The sequence below is a fragment of the Varroa jacobsoni genome, unplaced genomic scaffold, assembly GCF_002532875.2.
Source record: "Varroa jacobsoni isolate VJ856 unplaced genomic scaffold, vjacob_1.0 scaffold_693, whole genome shotgun sequence".
Taxonomy (NCBI): domain Eukaryota; kingdom Metazoa; phylum Arthropoda; class Arachnida; order Mesostigmata; family Varroidae; genus Varroa; species Varroa jacobsoni.
Window position 1 is genome coordinate 50,357 of NW_019213595.1, and position 19,975 is coordinate 70,331.

At 42.2% G+C, this 19,975-nt stretch overlaps 1 long non-coding RNA gene across 4 annotated transcripts in view; it reads right to left on the reverse strand.

The window, feature by feature from the left end:
* The window catches only part of LOC111262681 (uncharacterized), a 41,908-nt gene that overhangs the window by 1,001 nt on the left and 20,932 nt on the right, over positions 1-19,975 (reverse strand). Inside the window, exons 2-3 of one of the 4 annotated variants that reach the window (XR_002681782.2) lie at positions 780-2,268; positions 65-403 (exon numbers count right to left, since the gene is read on the reverse strand). This is a non-coding gene — a long non-coding RNA (uncharacterized LOC111262681). Of the gene's footprint in view, positions 1-6; positions 404-779; positions 2,269-19,975 lie in introns of those variants that run through there. The other 3 variants (XR_002681783.2, XR_015312023.1, XR_002681784.2) reach the window with 3 other exon arrangements.

The following is a 19,975-nucleotide window of genomic DNA, read 5'->3' on the forward strand; positions in this document are numbered from 1 at the left end:
GTCAGTCCTCATAGTGCGGATGTACCCATATGCGATTTGGCCAGTTAAGTACAAACAGACTTACTCTGGCCTTATTACACAGGCCAGAAGCACCTGACCGCGCCAGCAGCAGCATCAGCACTACAATGCACTTTTCACCCTGTGCCTTCACTAATCCTATTCGGAGACGCACCGCTAGCAGTCACCAGATCCGAAAGGTCCAGGTAACGAAGGACGGAGCTAGGCGGAACGTATGATGTTGCATGCTACGACAGGTCGTCCCTGACTCTGTTGTGAATCCACTGTGAAGACCAGATCTGGCAGTAACATCGACCTCCCAAAAACATCCTTGGGGTTTCGCCTCAGAAAAAATTCCGAAGAGCACCGACAGTCTCTCTATACTGTTCTGCGGTTCTGCCTACTGCTGCAGTAAACGGCAAATCACAAAGGCGGAGTTAGCTGAGGATGTGGCACTACTAAGAGCTCAGGATATAATTAAAGTGAAAAAGAAATAATCGCATGCTAGTTCCGCGTATAATAGTTAGTTGGTCGGCAAAATCTACTGGCCGGTGTCGCTAACTCAATTCGCTAACTACGCAAATCACCTACGACTCGTGAAACGAGGGGACATCGTTGCGCCCCCATAAACCGTTTGAAGACTACAATAGACATTGGATGACAATGCTACTTATGAGCAAAACTTCTTTATACAGTAACACTAGTAGTCTTAATCCTAAATAAAATAGTCACTTGTATTTTTCCTACGCATTATTTTATCGCTCTAGATTAAGTGTACTTACGAATAATTCGTTGGCGATGGCGTGTACTGCTCGTAGTGATAGTTGTATGGCGGAGCTGAGCTCTGCGCATAGCTGCGCCGTCCGTACGGTTGATCGTACATCTCCAGTTTATCGACTCGTTAACACTCTGATTGGTAGGCAGACAAACAAATTCACTCGCGCAGCAGTCGCGTCACGAAGTACTGACAACTCTGTGCGCGGTAACGATCGTACACTACACAAACGCATCAACACGAAATTGCTAATAACACCCAAACAACACCATGAATTCAGTTCTTCTAACCGAATGCTAATTAATGAACTTCCACTTTTCACTAATCAAACGAAGCAATTGCGTCGTCGTTCCGTCCCGCTGAAGCGTCCCAGCATCTCAGTGATGTATTGCGTCAACAATAACAGGGACTTCTTTTTTCTTTCTTTTCCTGAAACTGAACGAGTTGAATAGGAGAAATCCTCGTCGTCGAGTTTTTACTGCCGCGAACACTCTTCTTTCGTACGTGGCTTGACACAACTAACCCAAGCGGCGGCGATATTTAGTGATGATGATGATAATGACAAGCCAAGGATCACTGACCCGCTCCTGCAAACCTGCTGCTCTATATATCTACACACATGTATATATATATATCGTGCTCTCGTGTCACTCCGCTCAACTTTCGTCAGCTCTCCGCCGCCGGGAACGGGAGAAGCAGAATGCGGAGGCCGGCTGACGGTGAACTCGGCGTGCTACCGCGCTCAGTGGCGGGCAAAAACACAGACGAGTGGCTGATGTTACTACACACACAGTCTGCACACAAAAGCAAAAATCCGTTGTCTCTTCGATTCGATGACTACCGCAGGCAGAACCAGTGGCGGCCGGCATACACAACACAACTTGACTCGAGTCTGCTTGTGATTCGTCGGCTGCTATCGCATGAATCGGCTGGCGCTCTCTACGGCACCCAAACTACTTGCTCTTCTCTTGTTGTCACTGCTCTTCTTTGTTGGTTTTCAACGACTACAACTTGTGGCGACTGGCGTTGTTGTTGTTGTCGTTGTGCGCCTTTGCCCTTTATAGCTTTGTTAGCTAAGTTTGCCCTCGGAGAAGTATCAGCCAAGCTGAAAGAAACTGACTGACGAACTAAAGTTGATAACTGAGTATCCGTAGCTTTCGTTATTCGTCACTATAGCTGTTATTTACGTCGTTATGATTGAAACGGAGTACCGCGGTCTATCTTACGCGACTGTTAATGTTGAGCTGACTGTCCTGTTCTGGTTTGTCGTATCTCTTAGCTAAGAGTTCGCTAATTCGGACACAGAGCAGGAGGCACAACGTTTTGAGAATAGCAACATTCGTCGGTTTGTATCAGTGGTCATGAGCGACGGTTACCTCGCTAATCGTTGACGAACGAATGATCCTGAACCCACAAACTTGTTGTTATTCCCTCCATGAACCGACTCTTAATCGTGTACAGTTCTGGATCCCTCGATCTCAGCTACGGCTTCTTTTCTGTGAAACGAACGAAACAAGCGTCCCGCGCACGGAAAACCAATGGCGAAGACGGCAGTAACAATGTTTGTTATTGTCAATCACTTTTAACTGGACGGCGGTCGTCGTACCTATGGATGTGAGTGATTAAGTGCCGAGTGCCAGTGGTCAAAATGGTCAATAAACGAACGGAAAGCTGCTGTTAGTAACGGTGGCTGCTGGCGCGTTGTGGTGCCTCATCAAGCCCACCTCGCAACGGATCTCCTCTCCCCCATGTTTTGGGAAAGAGGCGAAGTTGGGCGAGGATGAAGCTGAGAAAGAGCCGCGTTTCTGCGTTGAGTGGTATCTGTTAGCTGTTACAAACTGGGGTGGTCATACTAATTAGAAATCACTTGGGAACAACACAGGAGCGCGAAGGAATCAGAAGAAAGGATACGCCTCATAAATATATATATATATATACATATATAGCTTATGGCATATGCTCATTCGATAGACGGACGCTGTCAAGATGAAAAAAGTAGATAAACATATAGGGACGGTCGGGTATTTTGGCTAAAACCATACCGAAGGTGAAGCTCGACACATACATTTTAAAGGCGCGGCTGTGGAACTGGGGTGTGAAAAATCCGAATGCGAAGTTTGCAAGACGTTCGCAAACGACGTGACCCTAATCAAGGCACAACCACTGTGTGTTTGCCTGCCATGTATCCTTTCTATCTTAAGCAGTATGTCAAGCTTTTAGAAAAACCCCAGCAATAATATTGACCACAGTCTTGAGTAAATGTTAGATGGGTAAAGCGGAAAACACCTAAAGCCGCGATAGAGGGCGCCGTAATCGTTCAACGTTTAGTAGAGTTGAGAAGCTTGGTGTGAAAAGGAGGGGGGTGAAAATTGTAAAGAGAGGTTTAAGCGCGGGAAAATTAGAATTAGATTCCCATTACAATGCGGAGCAAACAGTGACGACTGCTAGCATTCCAAAACAAAACCCCTTAAACTCGGTACACTTTCACCGCTATCTTACTGAGACTACTTTAGCACGCAGCTTCTATAATACAGACACTTCCCACAACTACTTCCCTAGTTATACAGATCACCTTCTAGCACGGGCGCTAATTCCCGCATTGCAAACTGAGCTGGACTAGTACTATAGTCTGACGAATGATCTTCTTTCAATTATTGCCCTCGACTTGTTGGTGATAGTGACCCTTTCATTCGCAGCTCGGGAGTTTGAGCTATACAGCTATGTCAGAATTAGTGAGGCCCTCAGTGGGTGTAACGACAGCTGTCGGTTGAAACAGTTAATTAGGTAGATATAATGGTTTCTGTCCACCTGTGCCGCTTCACCTGGTGACTGAGACTCTTAGGGAACAGGTGGGTACTGATAGGGAAGCAAGGCATGACAAGGGATGACGCTATACAAAGCGAGATGGGAACAGGAACTCAAAAATTAAACAGGTAACGAATAATGTGTATCTTTTTATCTCTTTGAACTACTAACTGTTATAGCTATACTGTTTGTATTTTTGTAAAGGTCTGCTGGCGAGAAGCTTCTGCATGACATTAGGATTTTGAAGGCTGGATCACTTTTGGTTAATCCATCGAGAGAAACGCGCGCCAAAGACGACGAAACCCGTACAAGCCTTATATATATATATATATATATATATATATACGAAGAAGCTCTGTCAAGTGAAGGGAGATACTATAAGAATGCATTTTTAGGCTTCGATTAGAAACGTATAGATATTAAAGGATGCACAGTAGGCCTAATCGGACTGCAGGTTGCGTATAACAGTCGAACAGTAGCTTCTGTAACGTTGTTAGAGAACTTTGCAACCGTCAAAGATTGCGTTTCTGACGGACAAATGTGTAAATTTCACTACAGTAGCATGTTGTGAACGCTGTCTAAAGGGTTTAGGACTTATCCGGTAACAGATATTATTATTTCTTATCTTAACGTTTAAACATGTGTCAACTACTTCTTTTGTGGCGCTTTTATTTCTTGATATCTTGGCTAATTCTGGGTGTTTGATTATCCACCTTTGAAGATCTTGTAGTTCAAACCTATTGACGCAATAGCCGAGAATCAGAGTTTGAGTCTCCTTAAGCACTAAGCTGAACGTACGCGTTTAGACTAACAACAGAATTTCTTTGCAATCAATATTTTATCACAGATTCCTCGTTTGGTTATCCTGCATTGAACAGGCTCCGCCTGGGCACCCTTACTGTCGAGGCTCTTCTCCCGTTCAGTAAAGATGGCTTTCTGCCTAGATTGCATGCGTTGCATATCTGCTCATTAATAAACGATGCTAGTTTACGACGTCAATGTCAATCTGTCACTAATCTGGAACTCTGAAGATTCGGCGATCCGCTTTTTCATAGCTCGATACCTCTGCTGTTCTTATAGCTCGGGCAGTTGTTCCGAATGTCACTGCTACACTATGAATATAACACAGAAACATTTTTTTCATACATTTTTTTACGCCTGATGGCCTCATACGTACGGCATTATGTCAAGTCGATTCATGGGCTCACACAGGAAAAATAAACTACCAAGCGACTGTCGAAAAAAAAAAAGGACGAAACAGAGGTTCTCCTGGCCAACGCTGTGTTATGTTAAAAATAAACAGAGATAAATGAACCTTTCGACGTTATCAAAGCTTTAACATGACTGAATCCAACTCCCTAAATCCATCTCATCTCATATCTGTCCAAGAAGGATGAAATGTGTCTCTCTGGGTTTCCTGTGCTGCTGCTGCCTATTAGGCTATGCATTCTGCGCTTGCTCGCTTGTTGCATCGCCATACATAAACAAAGATAGTGGAGTAGAGTTCTTCCATAAAACTCTCGGTCATTTAGTTTGAGTTGACCCGCGAGTTGACTGGCAATCATGTGTGGGCTTTTAAAGCCAGAAAAGTCATTTGAGAGATCTACGCTATCCAATTGCCTCTCCATTATTTACACTCAAATGACACATTACAATAGGTGATACCAATGCGTCACGAGAAAAAGAGATTACATGCTTGGGTAAGGTTGATTTAAATTGAAAACAACGTTTTGCCAAACCCATCTGGCAATGCTTATCAATAGAGGACGAGCGTCGTCATCAATTTTATGATAAATTTCTCAACTGATTACAAAATAAATATACGCTGTTGGTAATGACCATATAAAAACAAACTAAGATATAATAGAAGCAATCAAAAATACGTGACAAAACATAACCACATTAGAGACAATAATGTTATCCATATAAATCAGAGCTGCTCATTTTATTCTGAAATACCACTATTTTAGAATCGAATCCTTGAACATGATTGTGAATGAGTACCGTAAAACCGGAACATACAGCCATCTAGAAAAAAATATATATATCGCAATAGTTCTCTAGGAAGCAGCTGTATTCTTTCCATCCCAGCCATTCTTCTATGTTGCCATTTAAAATGTTTGTAGCTCTGAGCAGCGGGTAACTCAACTTTCGGTCATCGGCTATTCAGCAATCAATGAAAAAAATGGATCAATGTTTCCGGAAATAACGTGTGAGAACAGGGAGCAATCAAAATGTCACCAAACAAGGCTAATCATAGCATCCTATTGAGCATATAGTCATTGTGATAAATATTCCATAGAAAATTATTGGAAATAAGGATTTTTGTGACAATCTAGAAAAAGTCGACTCTTTGGTTGAGCGGCACGCGCAGATTTATTCTGCTATTGCTAGACAGACTGGTGATAAGTTGCTGATTCACTTCTTACGGATAAATATTTGGTTGCATAAATGGTTATCAGGACTATTTCGAATATGTTTGAGACTGTTGCGTCGGACCACTCCTTACGTAAGGTTTTCCTGCCTTTTGATTCGTTAGCCTGATAATCCATTTTCCGCACAGATCGACTGATGTTACAAAGAAATTGTTCATCACGATTGAAGAAATGATCATTTCGCCTATTTACTCTTCGTAGAAGCGTTCGCTAGTTGGTGATCTAAATCCATGGTCAGCTAACATTATTAATATAATCTGCTACAAAATTCGGGGCGTGATCTTACTAAATTGAGCGAATTTTATGTTCGAAAAAGTATTAGACTTAGAGAGTAGCGACTGGCGTTGAGGGATACTCAGTAATAAAACCAGCAGCCTCGTCTGAGTAAACAAAGAGATTGTTCGACTTCGCTATTGAGCTTTTTCGGTAAGCTTTAAGGTACATAGCCAATTTAAAGGATGCTTTGTTATCAAAATAATTAGTTCACGTGCTTAAACGAACGTTACTAACCGTTAGAAGAAATATTAATTATCTGTCCTTGTTCCTATTCAGCTTATCTCAGTTAAGTACATAATAGGCGACCAACGAAAACGACTTTCAAGATATTACTGAATATACCCTTGTTTCATAACAGAGCTTACCCGAGCACCCGACTGGAACAATGGCCTTCATTTGTAGCCCCTTCCTAATTCACGTTTCTGTCATCTTATAAGCTCTCTTCATTCTATACAGTATATATGCACGTTTCTAAGTGTATGTAGAGAGTGTGCTGCTATGGTTTAACTATATTCCATTAGTACTCTTTTGTTAAGATCGTTGCCATACTTAGTTTCGCCAATTCTAAGGCCGACATCTTGTAACGTAATACTGGAGCCTACACAGATAGCGATTCTACTGTGGGGCTACGTTTCACGAAGCAAACGTGTGCTAAAACAAACGGTGGAAGCAGTGAGTTCGTTTTTCAGCACGCATATAATGCGAACGGATTCTGTCCATTAGCTGATTCTACTCTTAAGTACATACGGCGATGACAACTTGTGAGAGAGTAGCGCATAATAATGAGGCTGTTTTCACCCCTTAGGACACAGCAGACAATCTACTGCTGGCTGCTGCAGACAACATTACCCGCGCTTGCCCCTTGTAGAAAATTTCAGTTTGAGTAGCAAAAGGGATTTAGGCAAAAGGAAACGATTACTTGTGCCGGTGCGTTTTCGGTGTCCATCGTCGTATCTACGCATAAATGCGTAATAGTCTTTCAATGACTATGTATGAGGATTTTGAGAAATACGGGCTTCTATGTTTTAGCTAAACAGTCCCAGAAACCCTATCGCACTTTTTTTGCGAAAAAAGTACAGCTTTGCAATGGCAACAAGAGTATTGGTGTCGGGTGGATCAAGAATATGCTCATTTGGCTTGGACGGAAAAGTTAGAAGAAAAAGGAAAATGGGGAAATGCCCCTATCTGTGCTTCGCCATTTCGGGTTGCGTTGCACTGGATCGCAGACGAGCAAAAGCCCCAACATTGGGAAAAATCATCATATACGTTAAGCGACAAAGAATGTAAATAGAGAAATGGAAATAAGACGATGATGGCAGGGGACAGTCGCATGGACAGCGACTAACTCCGCTTTTACTTTCAGGGCGTGCCTATAGATGAGACGTACGAACGAACTGGAGGGATAATATAGTACCACAGTAGCCAACTTGAAAAGCACTCCGAACATACCCGTGAGACAAATGGATAAAAACGTACTCAGCAAAGGCAGCAGTAGCTCCAGCAGCGCAAGAAATCACAACGAATTTGAAAATCATTAGGAGCAACGAACGGGTGGCTGCAGACGTCCTCCAGCCAGTCTGAGTCGCTGAAGCTAAGTGCCGATGCATCGCATCTATACTTGAAGGGCAAATAATCCTGCAGGGTACTCCACTAGAAAATACTGCTTGTTCTGAGGCTTTTTATTTGAATAAACAAAACATTTGCCATAATGATTACTAGCGGTGAGCAAGGCGATGATACACCAAATCAGGACAGCTCGCATATTGTGCGCCTGTATCATATAATTTAAGTTGTTTCGCTAACCCCCTCGATGTTCAGTGCATAATATCTGTATCATTTAGCCAGCAGTGGCGCGCTACATAGCCAAATACAGTCTTGTTGTAATCGGCTATATTGTAATGTTTGTGACGGCGGGCCACCCCAAAGCTCACTGTACAAAACAGTGCGAACGAAAATCTGTAATTCACCTTTCAAATGACCATAGATAACTGGGATGTGCTACCGCAATGATCGGATATGACGGACATGTCAAACGGAGCTGGCGAGTCACACTGTTGTTACACGATGCCCGTGCTGACTATATAAGATGAGCTTTCCAGTCATGGGTATTACATTGTACCACATTGACTAGCACTAATCAGTTGTATATCGTGCCAGCAGTGTTAAGGAATAATAGCAGCAGCTCAGTTGGTTTACAGCTGGGCTGTCGGCTGACACTTTTTAAGAGTGTCAGAAGAAAAGGCCAGGAGAGTCGGACCCGCTCCCATCGAGGGAGTTGTTGCGTGTTAGTAAATGGCCAGCGTCTAACTGGGCGAGTCGCGAAACCTCTAAAACAGTGGTTGAAACAACGTGACCCACGGATTTTAATGAGCCGAAAGGAGGACACGCCTAAAATTGCCAACCGGATGTGGTGAGAACCATGCATGAAGCGCACATTAGTGAGTATGCGGCCAAATACCTTTACCCAACTTAATGCTGTAGAAATTTAAACGAAATAAGAAAAAAACGATTAGTTTGTCCGATACGCCAAACAATGTAAATTTCTGGAAACGACACCAAGGAACAATGATTATGCTTTTATCAGAAAAAGGGATGTTTCCAACAGGATTTTTGAAACGATCGACAAATCAAAGTCTAGATCATTTATTTAGGAAACGTTATAAGCCTATGATTGTTCGTTTCATGGCTATTTATTTATTTGTGTATTCACTGCCAACTGGTATACGTTAATCCCATCGTTAGATATGAAAATCAACGGCGTAGTAACGACTACCGAGAAAGTCTTTTGTACTATTCGCTTTTAAAGGAAAGCGGTGCACTGCATATACGATTCCCATAAAGCGGGCGAGCTGTAAGCGAATTCCGAACTGATCTCTTATGATCCTCCGGTGACCCCCAACCTGGCCGAATCTGGTCATGATCCGTCATGTAGTTGTCTACAATTATTTGTTCTTTCCCACTTGACATTTAGAACTCCCAGATCGTTCACCGTGCCCTGCTGATCCCGATACATAACAGCGTACTCGAGAAAGACGCTTCCTACCCTACATTTCCGAAAAGCCTTCGAGGAGAATGGACCAGATCCAAAATGAGCGGAAAAACGAGCAGATAGGTAGAGGACTGTAGCGAGAGGGAACGTCGAAGAACAAGGACGACATATCGTTCCACCATTTCCAGTCGTGGGCTTCTCCAACCGTCGGCTGGCGGGTTCTCGTCGAACCCCTAACGCGTTTCCTCCTTCAGGCGAAGTTTTCCCACGGTCATCGCCATGACTACTATCGGGAGCGTAGTAGCAACCAGTCGATCGAGCACGACGAAGAGTCTCAATCAGGGCCAAAAGGCTATGCCATGGGATAGGGCAAAAGAAGGCAGGGCCCGAACCGCGCAAACATTGGATCGTTGAGGCGAGCAGCGCCCCTTTCTTTTCCCACCGATTTAGACAATGCTGCTACTGCTGTGCTGCTTCTGCTCTTTCTGCTGGGAAAGAAAGTGCCGTAAGTGAAAGAGACCTAGCAGGAAATATATGGAGGCACCGAGCGAAGTCGAAAGCAGCACCAGGCGTGGAATGGGTAATGGCCGGCAGCAGTTCGACCGACTGTGTTCACCGGAAATCTACTTCCCATTACCAGGAGTTCGAATATCGAGATCGGCAGCGAGTAAATGCGTACGTCAGGGGAAGAGCGCGATCAGGCAGTGGCACGATGGCGAAATTGTGCAGGAAACCAAGTGGAGTAGTTGTGATAGAGGAAGCTACACAAACGAACGTGGATTGGTTACCGCCGTTACTTCTGAAAAATCGCTAGGACGGGACACACAGTGATATCATGATGCTAGTAAACACAGTGCAGGATGTACACCCGTATATACGCATATATATAGAAATAAAGACGGTAACTTAGTCAAAGGTTGGATTCGCCTACAAAATATTTTCCGTAGTGGTGGCGATAGTTCAATGGAATTGAGGGGAACGCCTTGTAACGCTCTACTTTACTATCTTGATCCAACGTCCACCAACATGTTATATCTTCTCGTAGCAAGTGTGTGATTGCAATTACCCCACACTGAGTGGTCCTCCGCACTCCAGTAGAGGCTGTACTTCAGAACTGGAGTGGGGTGCGGTGAGGTAGTATCGGAGAAGCGAAGTGTTGTAGAGAAAAGGAACAAGCGGAGAACTCATGCGGCGCAAGGAGGCGAATGTGCGACATATGAATGACGTCGACGGTCGATCCACTGTCGGCAAACGTTATTCGGAATAGACTGCCTTCGCCCTTATAACCTAGCAAGGAGAAGGTAAAAAGGAACGACCAGCTTTAGAAATGTTGTTCGGTTATAAGCACATACATGTATATATATACATAAGAAGGAATGAGCCTGTTTTGCTAAACACAAATTACACAAATTATGTAGACGCGCTAAGTAGCTTCGTGCGCAAAATTTAGAGAATGTTTGAAAACGTTTCTACGAATGGCTGACATTCACAACAGCGCACGGATAAGCATATATATAATGTTCTACATTTATATGTGTACAATCTAGAAAATTGCAAAACCTTATTTGAAGTAGATTGTGGAATCTTGGTGAGATGATTACTACTGGTATTATTTAGAATGTCGCCAAGTCTACTTTAAAAGCAGCAGCAGGCCATACGATAGTAGGTGGCACTTTGCATTTGGACCTTTGATTTCTTCATGAGCCGTTAATGTTACTATTATAACTGATCCACTGTGACCATCGACATTTCCCCAGCCGCCGTTGAGTTACGGTTGTTGTTTTTATCGTTGCTGTCGTTGAGTCGGGCAGTAGAAGTTGGCAAGTTGCCCACGGGCTGCAGCTACGTTATGCTATTACATAGATTTACCTCCTTTATCCCAGTTGTTTCGGCGGTGTTATGCGACGCTACGGGATCGCCCATACGACTGCCCGGTATACCATCAGCAAAGACAGTCAGCAGGGAGGTAGTAGTCACCGTTGCTTATAGGACAAATAGCAGCGACTGGCCGACCCAGGGGCAACTGAGCCACTGACCGTCGGTCCAAGGGGCTTTCCTTCCATCCGGCGTCCACAGCAGCCCAGTCGTTGAAGATGACGATGGTCGCTGCCTGTCTCTGCCGCCCAGCAGGCAGGCGACCGGAATAATTCGAACAGCCCCTTGCGCATCATTTGCTTCTACAACCAGGCTATGACAGCCGTCGCGGCCGTAGCTAGGGACGCCGTCATGACCAATGGAGCCTCGGAACCAGCCTTCCGCCTGTCGCTTGTCTCAGGAGCTCGCGCTCCTGCCATCGGCCGTTCTAGCGTCAGTGGATGCTGTTTCATATTTCACCAACAGGAAGATGAATACATTCTCGTCCGATGCAAGCAGGCAGTTGCCGGCCTCGGAGGCCTCGATGGGCATTTCACACGCACACTGCAGAAGGGGATGGACGAATAGACAACCAACGGCAATGCGCATACACACGGCGTTGTTTCGGTTGCCCTAGTAGTCCGTTGAAAGGAGCTTGGCTGACCCTGGTTGCTGCTGTTGCCCTACCAGCGTGTTACTACGTCCAGTGGTGGCAGTAGACGAAGTACCACTGCCCCCAGCTACGAACACTTTAGCCATCTCCATTCATTGCTAGTAGCATTAACGGATACTGTGAAAGAGGATACATGAACGGTTACGATTATTGAACGCCGCTGTTCTCCTTAGCAATTTACCTCCCTTTCCTCTAACTCCGCTGGCTGCAAAAAGATTTCTTTTTAAACGTGTTACGAAGTGACACGAGTTATTGAGCTTATTCGCTCGGGTTTGTACACTTCGGCTTCGGAAGGAAGATGAAAAATGTTTGCATCGACTCCAGTTCACTACATCGCCATCCCATCGTTATAACAAGCACTATTAATAATAAAAACTACAATTACAGTAAGCATTAGGTTTATCGTCATGCGATCAGTTGATTAGGACGGATAGTTTCAGTGCACTACGAACGATACGCCTCAAGAATTAATCGAAATAAGATTGTTCGAGTGCTGCACGATATTTGCACTCTACTAATAATAGAATATTGTGTATAAAGTTGTCTTACATTCAAGATGAAGCAGGCTCTCATCATTAGATATCATACGTACACATGAAAGGTAAGCCTTTATTGAACTGATAAAAAGTTAGTATAAAGTATTGGGCAGTATTGCAATTGAATTTGTTATTTTCTATATGGGGTACGATGCATATAGAGATATTTTCTTATACTTCGGCTCTAAGACCGTATCTAGATAAAAAAAATTTTTTCATTTAGATACTTTCTTACGTGTGCTAAAGGGGACATTCTTGGCGGCCATATTTGTTGAATATTATTCACCACAATTAAAGCCTCAGCTTAAAATCTAGACCACTTGCTAATCATTTTCAAAATATTCGTTCTTTAATCCGCAAATACTTTTCACAGTAACTGTGCTTCAAGCGATATTGGCAGTTCAAAATGTAAAAAGTCTATCTGAATTAGGCGTTGGGCTGATAGCAGGCTAAAAAACAAAGGTTCGAAAGAGCCAAAGAGTCGAAAAGGTACAACGAGGCGCAAAAATAAGAGCCTCTCCGGACAACCTTACTGAAAATAAGTATTTTCTTTTCTCCTTTCCTTATCAAAAGCTCATGTATATTAAAAATGGTGTTTTGAACCATACTGATAAAACTTTAAGGTTTTCATTTTCTTTTAATCTTATTAAAATTACCGAGGATTTTCCGACTTGCTTGATGAAAATCTTCTACGGGCATTTAAGAAGACGCTTAAAAAGTGGCAATAATAATGAAAACTGGCATCCAAAAGAGGAGTTTGATCCTAATGGGGGTTTCGTCCAGCACAAAGGGCTCGGATGATAGCAAAATTGACTTCGTTCCTCACTTCGGCTGAAAATCAATTAAATTAATAGATCGCTAATGATATTTGATATTCACTTTACAGCAGCTTGTGACGCTGCGTCTTTTGATCTTGGCGTGATACTTCCTTGTTTCGCGTCAGATTTCATTGAATGGCGTTGTGACGATGATGTGCCGACATGTTCAGTATTTTTTTACGGCTTTAGCTTGTCTCGGGTAGTTGCATTTTTGAGGTTACCACTGCAGCTATACATATTTATGTCGAAGTCTGCTGGTTTTTAGAGTCTCAAACGGGTTGGTCATTTCGTTTACAGCTCTTCTGATGTTGTAAATCTCTTTCAGAAGACCACGATCCGATTATTTTATGCAGACCCGGTCATAGACATATAAAAATTACGAGAAACACCTGCAAGATAGTGAACCACAAGCGTATGATCAAACCACAATGATAATGGATACATCGAGAAAAAATACACCGTACTTCGTACAAGAAACTGGTTATGTTTGCCTCACAAAATAAAGCAGTGAGTATGTCTTGACAAACGTTTCACCATAAGCACGGTCTTTCACTGATCAACATTTTTATAACTAATACAGATTTCACACATTTTCAAAGAAATCCTCATTAAAAATGCATAGTTTTAAGAGATATGATAAAGCCAATTAAAGAGCTCGCATCCCTGAGCAAGCGGTCAGGGGTATCAGCTGGGTTCTGATGAGGGTCTGCACTGAGCTCTCCGGGCTTTCTATTGCTTGCTCAGAGCCTATGTACATACAATGGAAAACATTTGAATAGACAGAACAAACATGATACCACAGCTGATCGTATAATGTACTTATGCAATAGATGATTCAGCAACTACTGTGTTTATGTAGCTCAGCTGACCATTATATATGTACTTAACATTAGGGCAGTCACACTCGTTCACACTGCACAAAGCTACAGTACAAAAAAGGGCAAGCACGTCGAGTGTTCAAAGACTACCGATGACCTTAATAAAGCGGCGTAGAATGGACGACGAGATGTGGAGATTCGAAGAGCTGCCGTCTCTATGCGCATACGGATTAGACGGATAGTGGAGTCAGGTTCGACGATTTCAGTTACAAAGAAAGTATGTTCAGTTGAGCATCAATTAAGCATCATTTCTAAAATCTATGGCATTATAGCTTCTGCAGTTATATGCTTTGTAGGCCACTAATAATTAGTGTTCTAGACTGATCGCAAAATCAGCTAGCAAGGGCCTGGAACAGTTGTTGACGTGAGTTTCATTGCTCATTTATTTAGCCGTCGGCACACTCAAGGACAAGGAATTAGCAAAAAGACGAAAAGAAAAAACTCTCTAAGTTTTAAAGCCATACTCTTCCTTACGCTAAGGCAGAGCAGAAACACTTCTATGACTAAACGTTTTCTCGCAAGCGTCAAATGATGGTGGTATGTTCTTCTCGCCTCTACCCATCAATGGAGTCAATGGAGTCATTATAAATAGTTGTTATTCAAAAGCAAAATAAATATATTCTAACTCAAATTGCTGCTTTTGTTGTAACAAGGTAACTTTCCGAGGGTGATTTTTATTGAGCGATACGTTAGATGACAGGCAAGTATGTCCATCGACAATGAACAACGGGGGCAACCAAACTCGTACTGAATACAGAGAGATTTGAATACAGTTAGAGAATTAATAAATAGAGTTCCATATATTTATAGCAAATATCTATAATGTTTTATATTGCAATCTTTTGCTTCGTGCGAACTCGTTACTGAGAAGAGCTTAGGTAAGTCGGCAATTGACGCTACGTATGGTATTAGTTAGATTGCTAAACTAGTATGATCCATATGGGTGGGATCGAAAGAAAGATTCGCTAGATCAAAATACCCTGGACAGAAAGCGCGGTGCTTTTAAACATGCGTTAGCCTCTGTCATTGAAACGCTAAAAGTGGCAAATAGAAAACAGCGAAGGAAGGCTGTCTCTATACATTGCATTAACTCCGTTCCTACAAAGTAGAAAGAAAATACTAGACCAACTTAGTACATTCACCGCTCGAGTGTCGCTTGTTTCAATATACAGCAATAGATTGCGATGCGGCCTATATTGATGAGCATCCATTACGAATAACACATATAACACAATGAAGAACATAACTAAAAAGGAGCAAATTGTCTTACAGCCCTCAGCTGATAACTTGAAACAGAGTAAAAGTTTGATAAAACAGGTCAATGACCACTGTCCTTACATTGATCCATTCAATACAATAATTGCACTATAATTATTATTTGATGGATGTGGTGGCTACTTGGACAAAAAAGTCCATAGGTGGAGATACAAGTAAGGATGCAGGGCACGTCAGGCGGCCTTAACGGTCATCATCATCATCATAATAACGGTTTTGGTGCGAGCCGCCACGCCATGGAACGATAGGCAGGCAATTTTTCCCTCTTATTCAATTAGAGTTCCCATTACAGATCAAAGAAAATCTTCCACCAGCTCGCACCAGTTTTAGATCTCAAAAAAAGGATTACATGGGTATGTCGTCCATTTTCCTGTGAAAACGATATCGCATCAGGTATCCAACTCACTGATGCGATGGGGGCCTACGCTCGATCAGTCAGCCGACGTTTTTTCTCAACGACTTCCTAATATTCTCAGTAGATGACTCTGAGAATGACGATCACAGATGGATAAATCATATTTCTCAATAAAAATTTCACCTAGAAGGGAGTACTATGTATAAACAAAACATCGTTTAAAGAAACGCCATTTCCTAAGTACAATATTCTTAGTGCTTACGCGCATGTTTCGAATTAAAGATGACTTTAAGGAAGATTCTACAATCACATTAATCCAACGGGAACGACCGCGATAACGCAGAGTTAGGTTTCACTGGAATATAAAGGATTAATGTAGAACTAATATAAAAAAAAAACTAGAACGCTTTGAATATATTGACACCGCTTTCCGTGTCATCGTTGACTTAGATGATCAACTAGTGGCATTTCAATAGGGGCATCCGATCTATTCAGACAGCTCCGTTACCTTCAGCGACGAGTTCTAAATATTCAAACATATGTGCTTATAATACGTAAATTTATCTAGTCCATTGGATTGTACACAGTGACTAAATAACTCCCCTGGTAAGCTTGCTCCAACGAATGTTTATGTAACTGTATATATGGGTAAGTTTCCTGATACTCATCATACCCATAAGACCAAATCGCCAACTCAATAAACTGTGACTCGTATAGCATAAATCTACATGTAATACAAACCTTCTCGCATTTGTCCCAAGATAGCTCTTTTTTCGAGCATGTTTTAGGGTTCTCGCGCTCATACGCCGTCCGCTCATTTAGCTTGGTTTCTCGAAATTATCAAATCGCAGTACGCGATTCATTACTTGCATTCGTTGGTAATGTTCACAAGTCATATCATTGCCAAATGCCAAAACGCAATGACGGCGTGGGTCATCTCCGACACATGCAAAAAATCCAGCAGATATTATTCCAGTGATATCACCTGAGGTAGATACGACGTCCTCTACAATCGGATCGACTAAAACTTGCGTCATTTTGCTAGCATTGTTCTGCTCTGGTCACGAAATTTCGGAAAACGCCACTTTCAAGCAACTACTTGGCGGAAAAATCAGTCGACAACAAGCTGGCAAGTGGCTTGGCTTTGGGTTGGACTGACGAATTCCGTGATGACGTTCGCTGCTACGAGGTATCTGCTCTTCGCCGGCATCGACTAGCTAAAACACCATTAAGTGCTTGTTCTGAATGGCTGGTGCTTGGGTCTCGTAATGTTCTCACGAATTCCCCCCTCTGAAGCACAGTTCAACTGCAAGTAGACAGGTAAGTTATCACCTGCCATATGGTGGTCATCTTCGAGTCGTCATGGTAGTAGACTTCTTCATTCCTTGGCTATATAAGTTTGCTCTAACATCGACACGCTCGCACACAAAATAACCTTACAATAGCATGGCTGATCGACAGTCCCGCTCAATAGAGTTAACGAACGAAAAATATCATGGGAGAGATAGCGACAAATATTGAAATAATATAACATGAATATATAGATTAGTAGGACACAACGTTCGATGACTCGGCTAGAAGGTAAACCGTGTCGTGTACGTGGAACAAACTGTCAGCAATCACACTGAGTCACTCGTTTGACTGACTTGAATAGTCAGCAAAAATTGAAAGAGCTAGCCGACCCAATAAGCTTCATAAGCGTCAATAAGCTTTATTCCCTACGATACATTTGGTAGTGTTTTTGCCGTATCGGCAAGTGTAGTCCCGATTGACTAAAGCCGTGTGGTGCTGGTAAAGGTTATTTAGGTCTATTATGCATACGGACTCAGCTGTTGCTCTCTAATTAGCTATATATAGGTTTTGATTTAGGTTAATTAGCGATCTCAACGGTGACTATCGCCGATTACTCCACAGTGGTGATAATTTTTCAATAGAGAAAAATATTATTGCCATTTTCTCTTGCATTCACTTGTAAGTCCAGTTTACAGAAATAATAATGATTTTATAATACGACTTATCTTAGGGTAGATGGCATCAATGGAGAATAATCGTATTAGCCTACAATTTAACTCAGTTTCCTCTATGGGTTTCAATTTATAAAAGTGCACGAAGTAATCTTGACCTTCATGCACGCCGTCCCGTTGCCATCTTTTTTCGTATTAGACTTAACTGTTCATTAGGAACGTTACCAAGATTCTACTTTTTATGCTTTAGGTAATTCATTAAGCTATGATTAGTTGAGAGGATACGCATCAAAGCTTTTTTTTTTTTTGGTCTTTTTAAAAAATAAAGACTGGCTCGCTTGCCGCCCCGGCAGCAATGCACCGGCGCATTTCGCGCCCTACGTACGCCGTCTCAGCCAGGAATATCGTTTAGTCTATACGAATATAGTGCTGAGTCAGACGCAAACTGGTGAATAATTTTCTCTGAAAGTTGCGGATGACCAACACTGAAAAAGCTCGCTCTGATTAATCGTACGCCTTCGACTGCCATAAAAGGTGGACACCATGACGTATTCAAGAGAGCAAATGTTATATAAAAAGGAATACATGCATGAAACAGAAGAAAATATAGGGCAGCTTAAAAATTTAGGTAGTATTTACGGCAAGCGTCGATTTCTGCATCATAAATCGCGCTGTATGAACATTAAACGCGGCCTGCTAACATTACGTTTCTGTGACAATGCTTTCCTTTTTTTCAGCGACTTTTTTTGACCTAATTTTGGGAAATGTTATGTGGCCATTACATGTTTCGATTTAAAAGCAGACAAGTCCTATTTACCTAGACGGTTTTGTTGTGTTTATGCTACAGTTTCAATGTAGTAGTAGTAGTAGTAGTAGTAAAGATGTACTTGATGGGTTTATCACAACGGCAACAGTACTGACAGAAATACTGTAATCATTTCGTGTTTTCAATATATATTCAATATATATTTCAATATATATTCAGTATAATGGCACGTGCCAAAATGGCACACGTTAGATCTCTACGCTACTCTCTATTAAGAATGTTTTTGATCTCGTTATCACTTATTAATGATAAACGCTGACCAGAAGGGTTTAGGTCCTGCACCCAACAATGACACATATCAAATAGCATCTTGCCCAGCAGCTTTCTGAAAACTTCTGATTCATGGTCGCCTTTTTGATTTTATTGAACGTCGCATAAGGACGTTCTTTTCGTCACGGAATTACGTAACAACAACAACAACATTCGCTAGACAGACTTTGAAGCAAACGCTGTTTTACCCTCGACTTTATATTAATCGAACAGTTATTGAAGAAATATATGATTACAATTTTATTTATGATAGGTGTTGACTAAGCTTTACTAAAGGACGAAGAAAAACGCTCGCTTTTATATCAGTCGCTTCCGAGATGGGGTGGGGTGGGCTAAGAAATAACCGACCCAATTGTTTACTGCCTTTTCGATTGGGCATAGATTCGATTGAGTTAATCTTGAATTCCAAAATGACGCCAGGTCGAACAATCGTAATGGGTTCGCTAGTTCTAGATTTTTTGGATGTCGTTTTTACAACAAGTCAGTAATACTATTCTTGATTCTTTTGCTAAATCACCCAAGGACAGGCGCGAGAAATACTGGAATATGTGTTCCATATACAATCTGATTCTTACTCACAAATCCCTCGTTTTTGCAATCTCTCAGGCCACTTATCCAAACAAACTTTCGTTTCGTGGCGATAGGCACGTTTATAGTGTAATATAAATGTCATTCCAAATTACTTTTGCCAATAGAGTTATGGATAGATATGATGTAACTATATATGTCCGTGGAAAGGTTTGAAAGCGGGATATGTTTAACGTAAGTTGCGTCTTACGGCAAATACGAATTGATGGCGCAACCTACCCGATGGTAGTAAATGCACTACCGGGACCCGGTGGAGTCGAGCGGTATAGTCGTTGATATTGCCATGGTTTACTAGAATCACTATGCAACTGCAGGCAGACTATAAATATAGAGGGTGTAATGCAGCAAATGTCAAATATCAGACTTTAAAGGCACTGATGCACGACCATTACGATACCATGCATTTCCTATTACGATTGGTACTGGTTCTTATCGAACGGTCTCACTATACATCAATAGTGTTCGGTTTAGTCTTCAGCTCCGTTGAACATTTCAAGGAATCCATTGTGACACGGCTTTTTCGGAGGAGTTCTACGGACGTTGACTCTTCTGTTGTTCTAGCTGCATTGCCGCTCTTCAGTTAATACCCACTAGAGATTTCGTATAAACCTCGAGGCATTTTTAACATTAGGAAATAACAGAGGTCTGCGACAATTTGCAG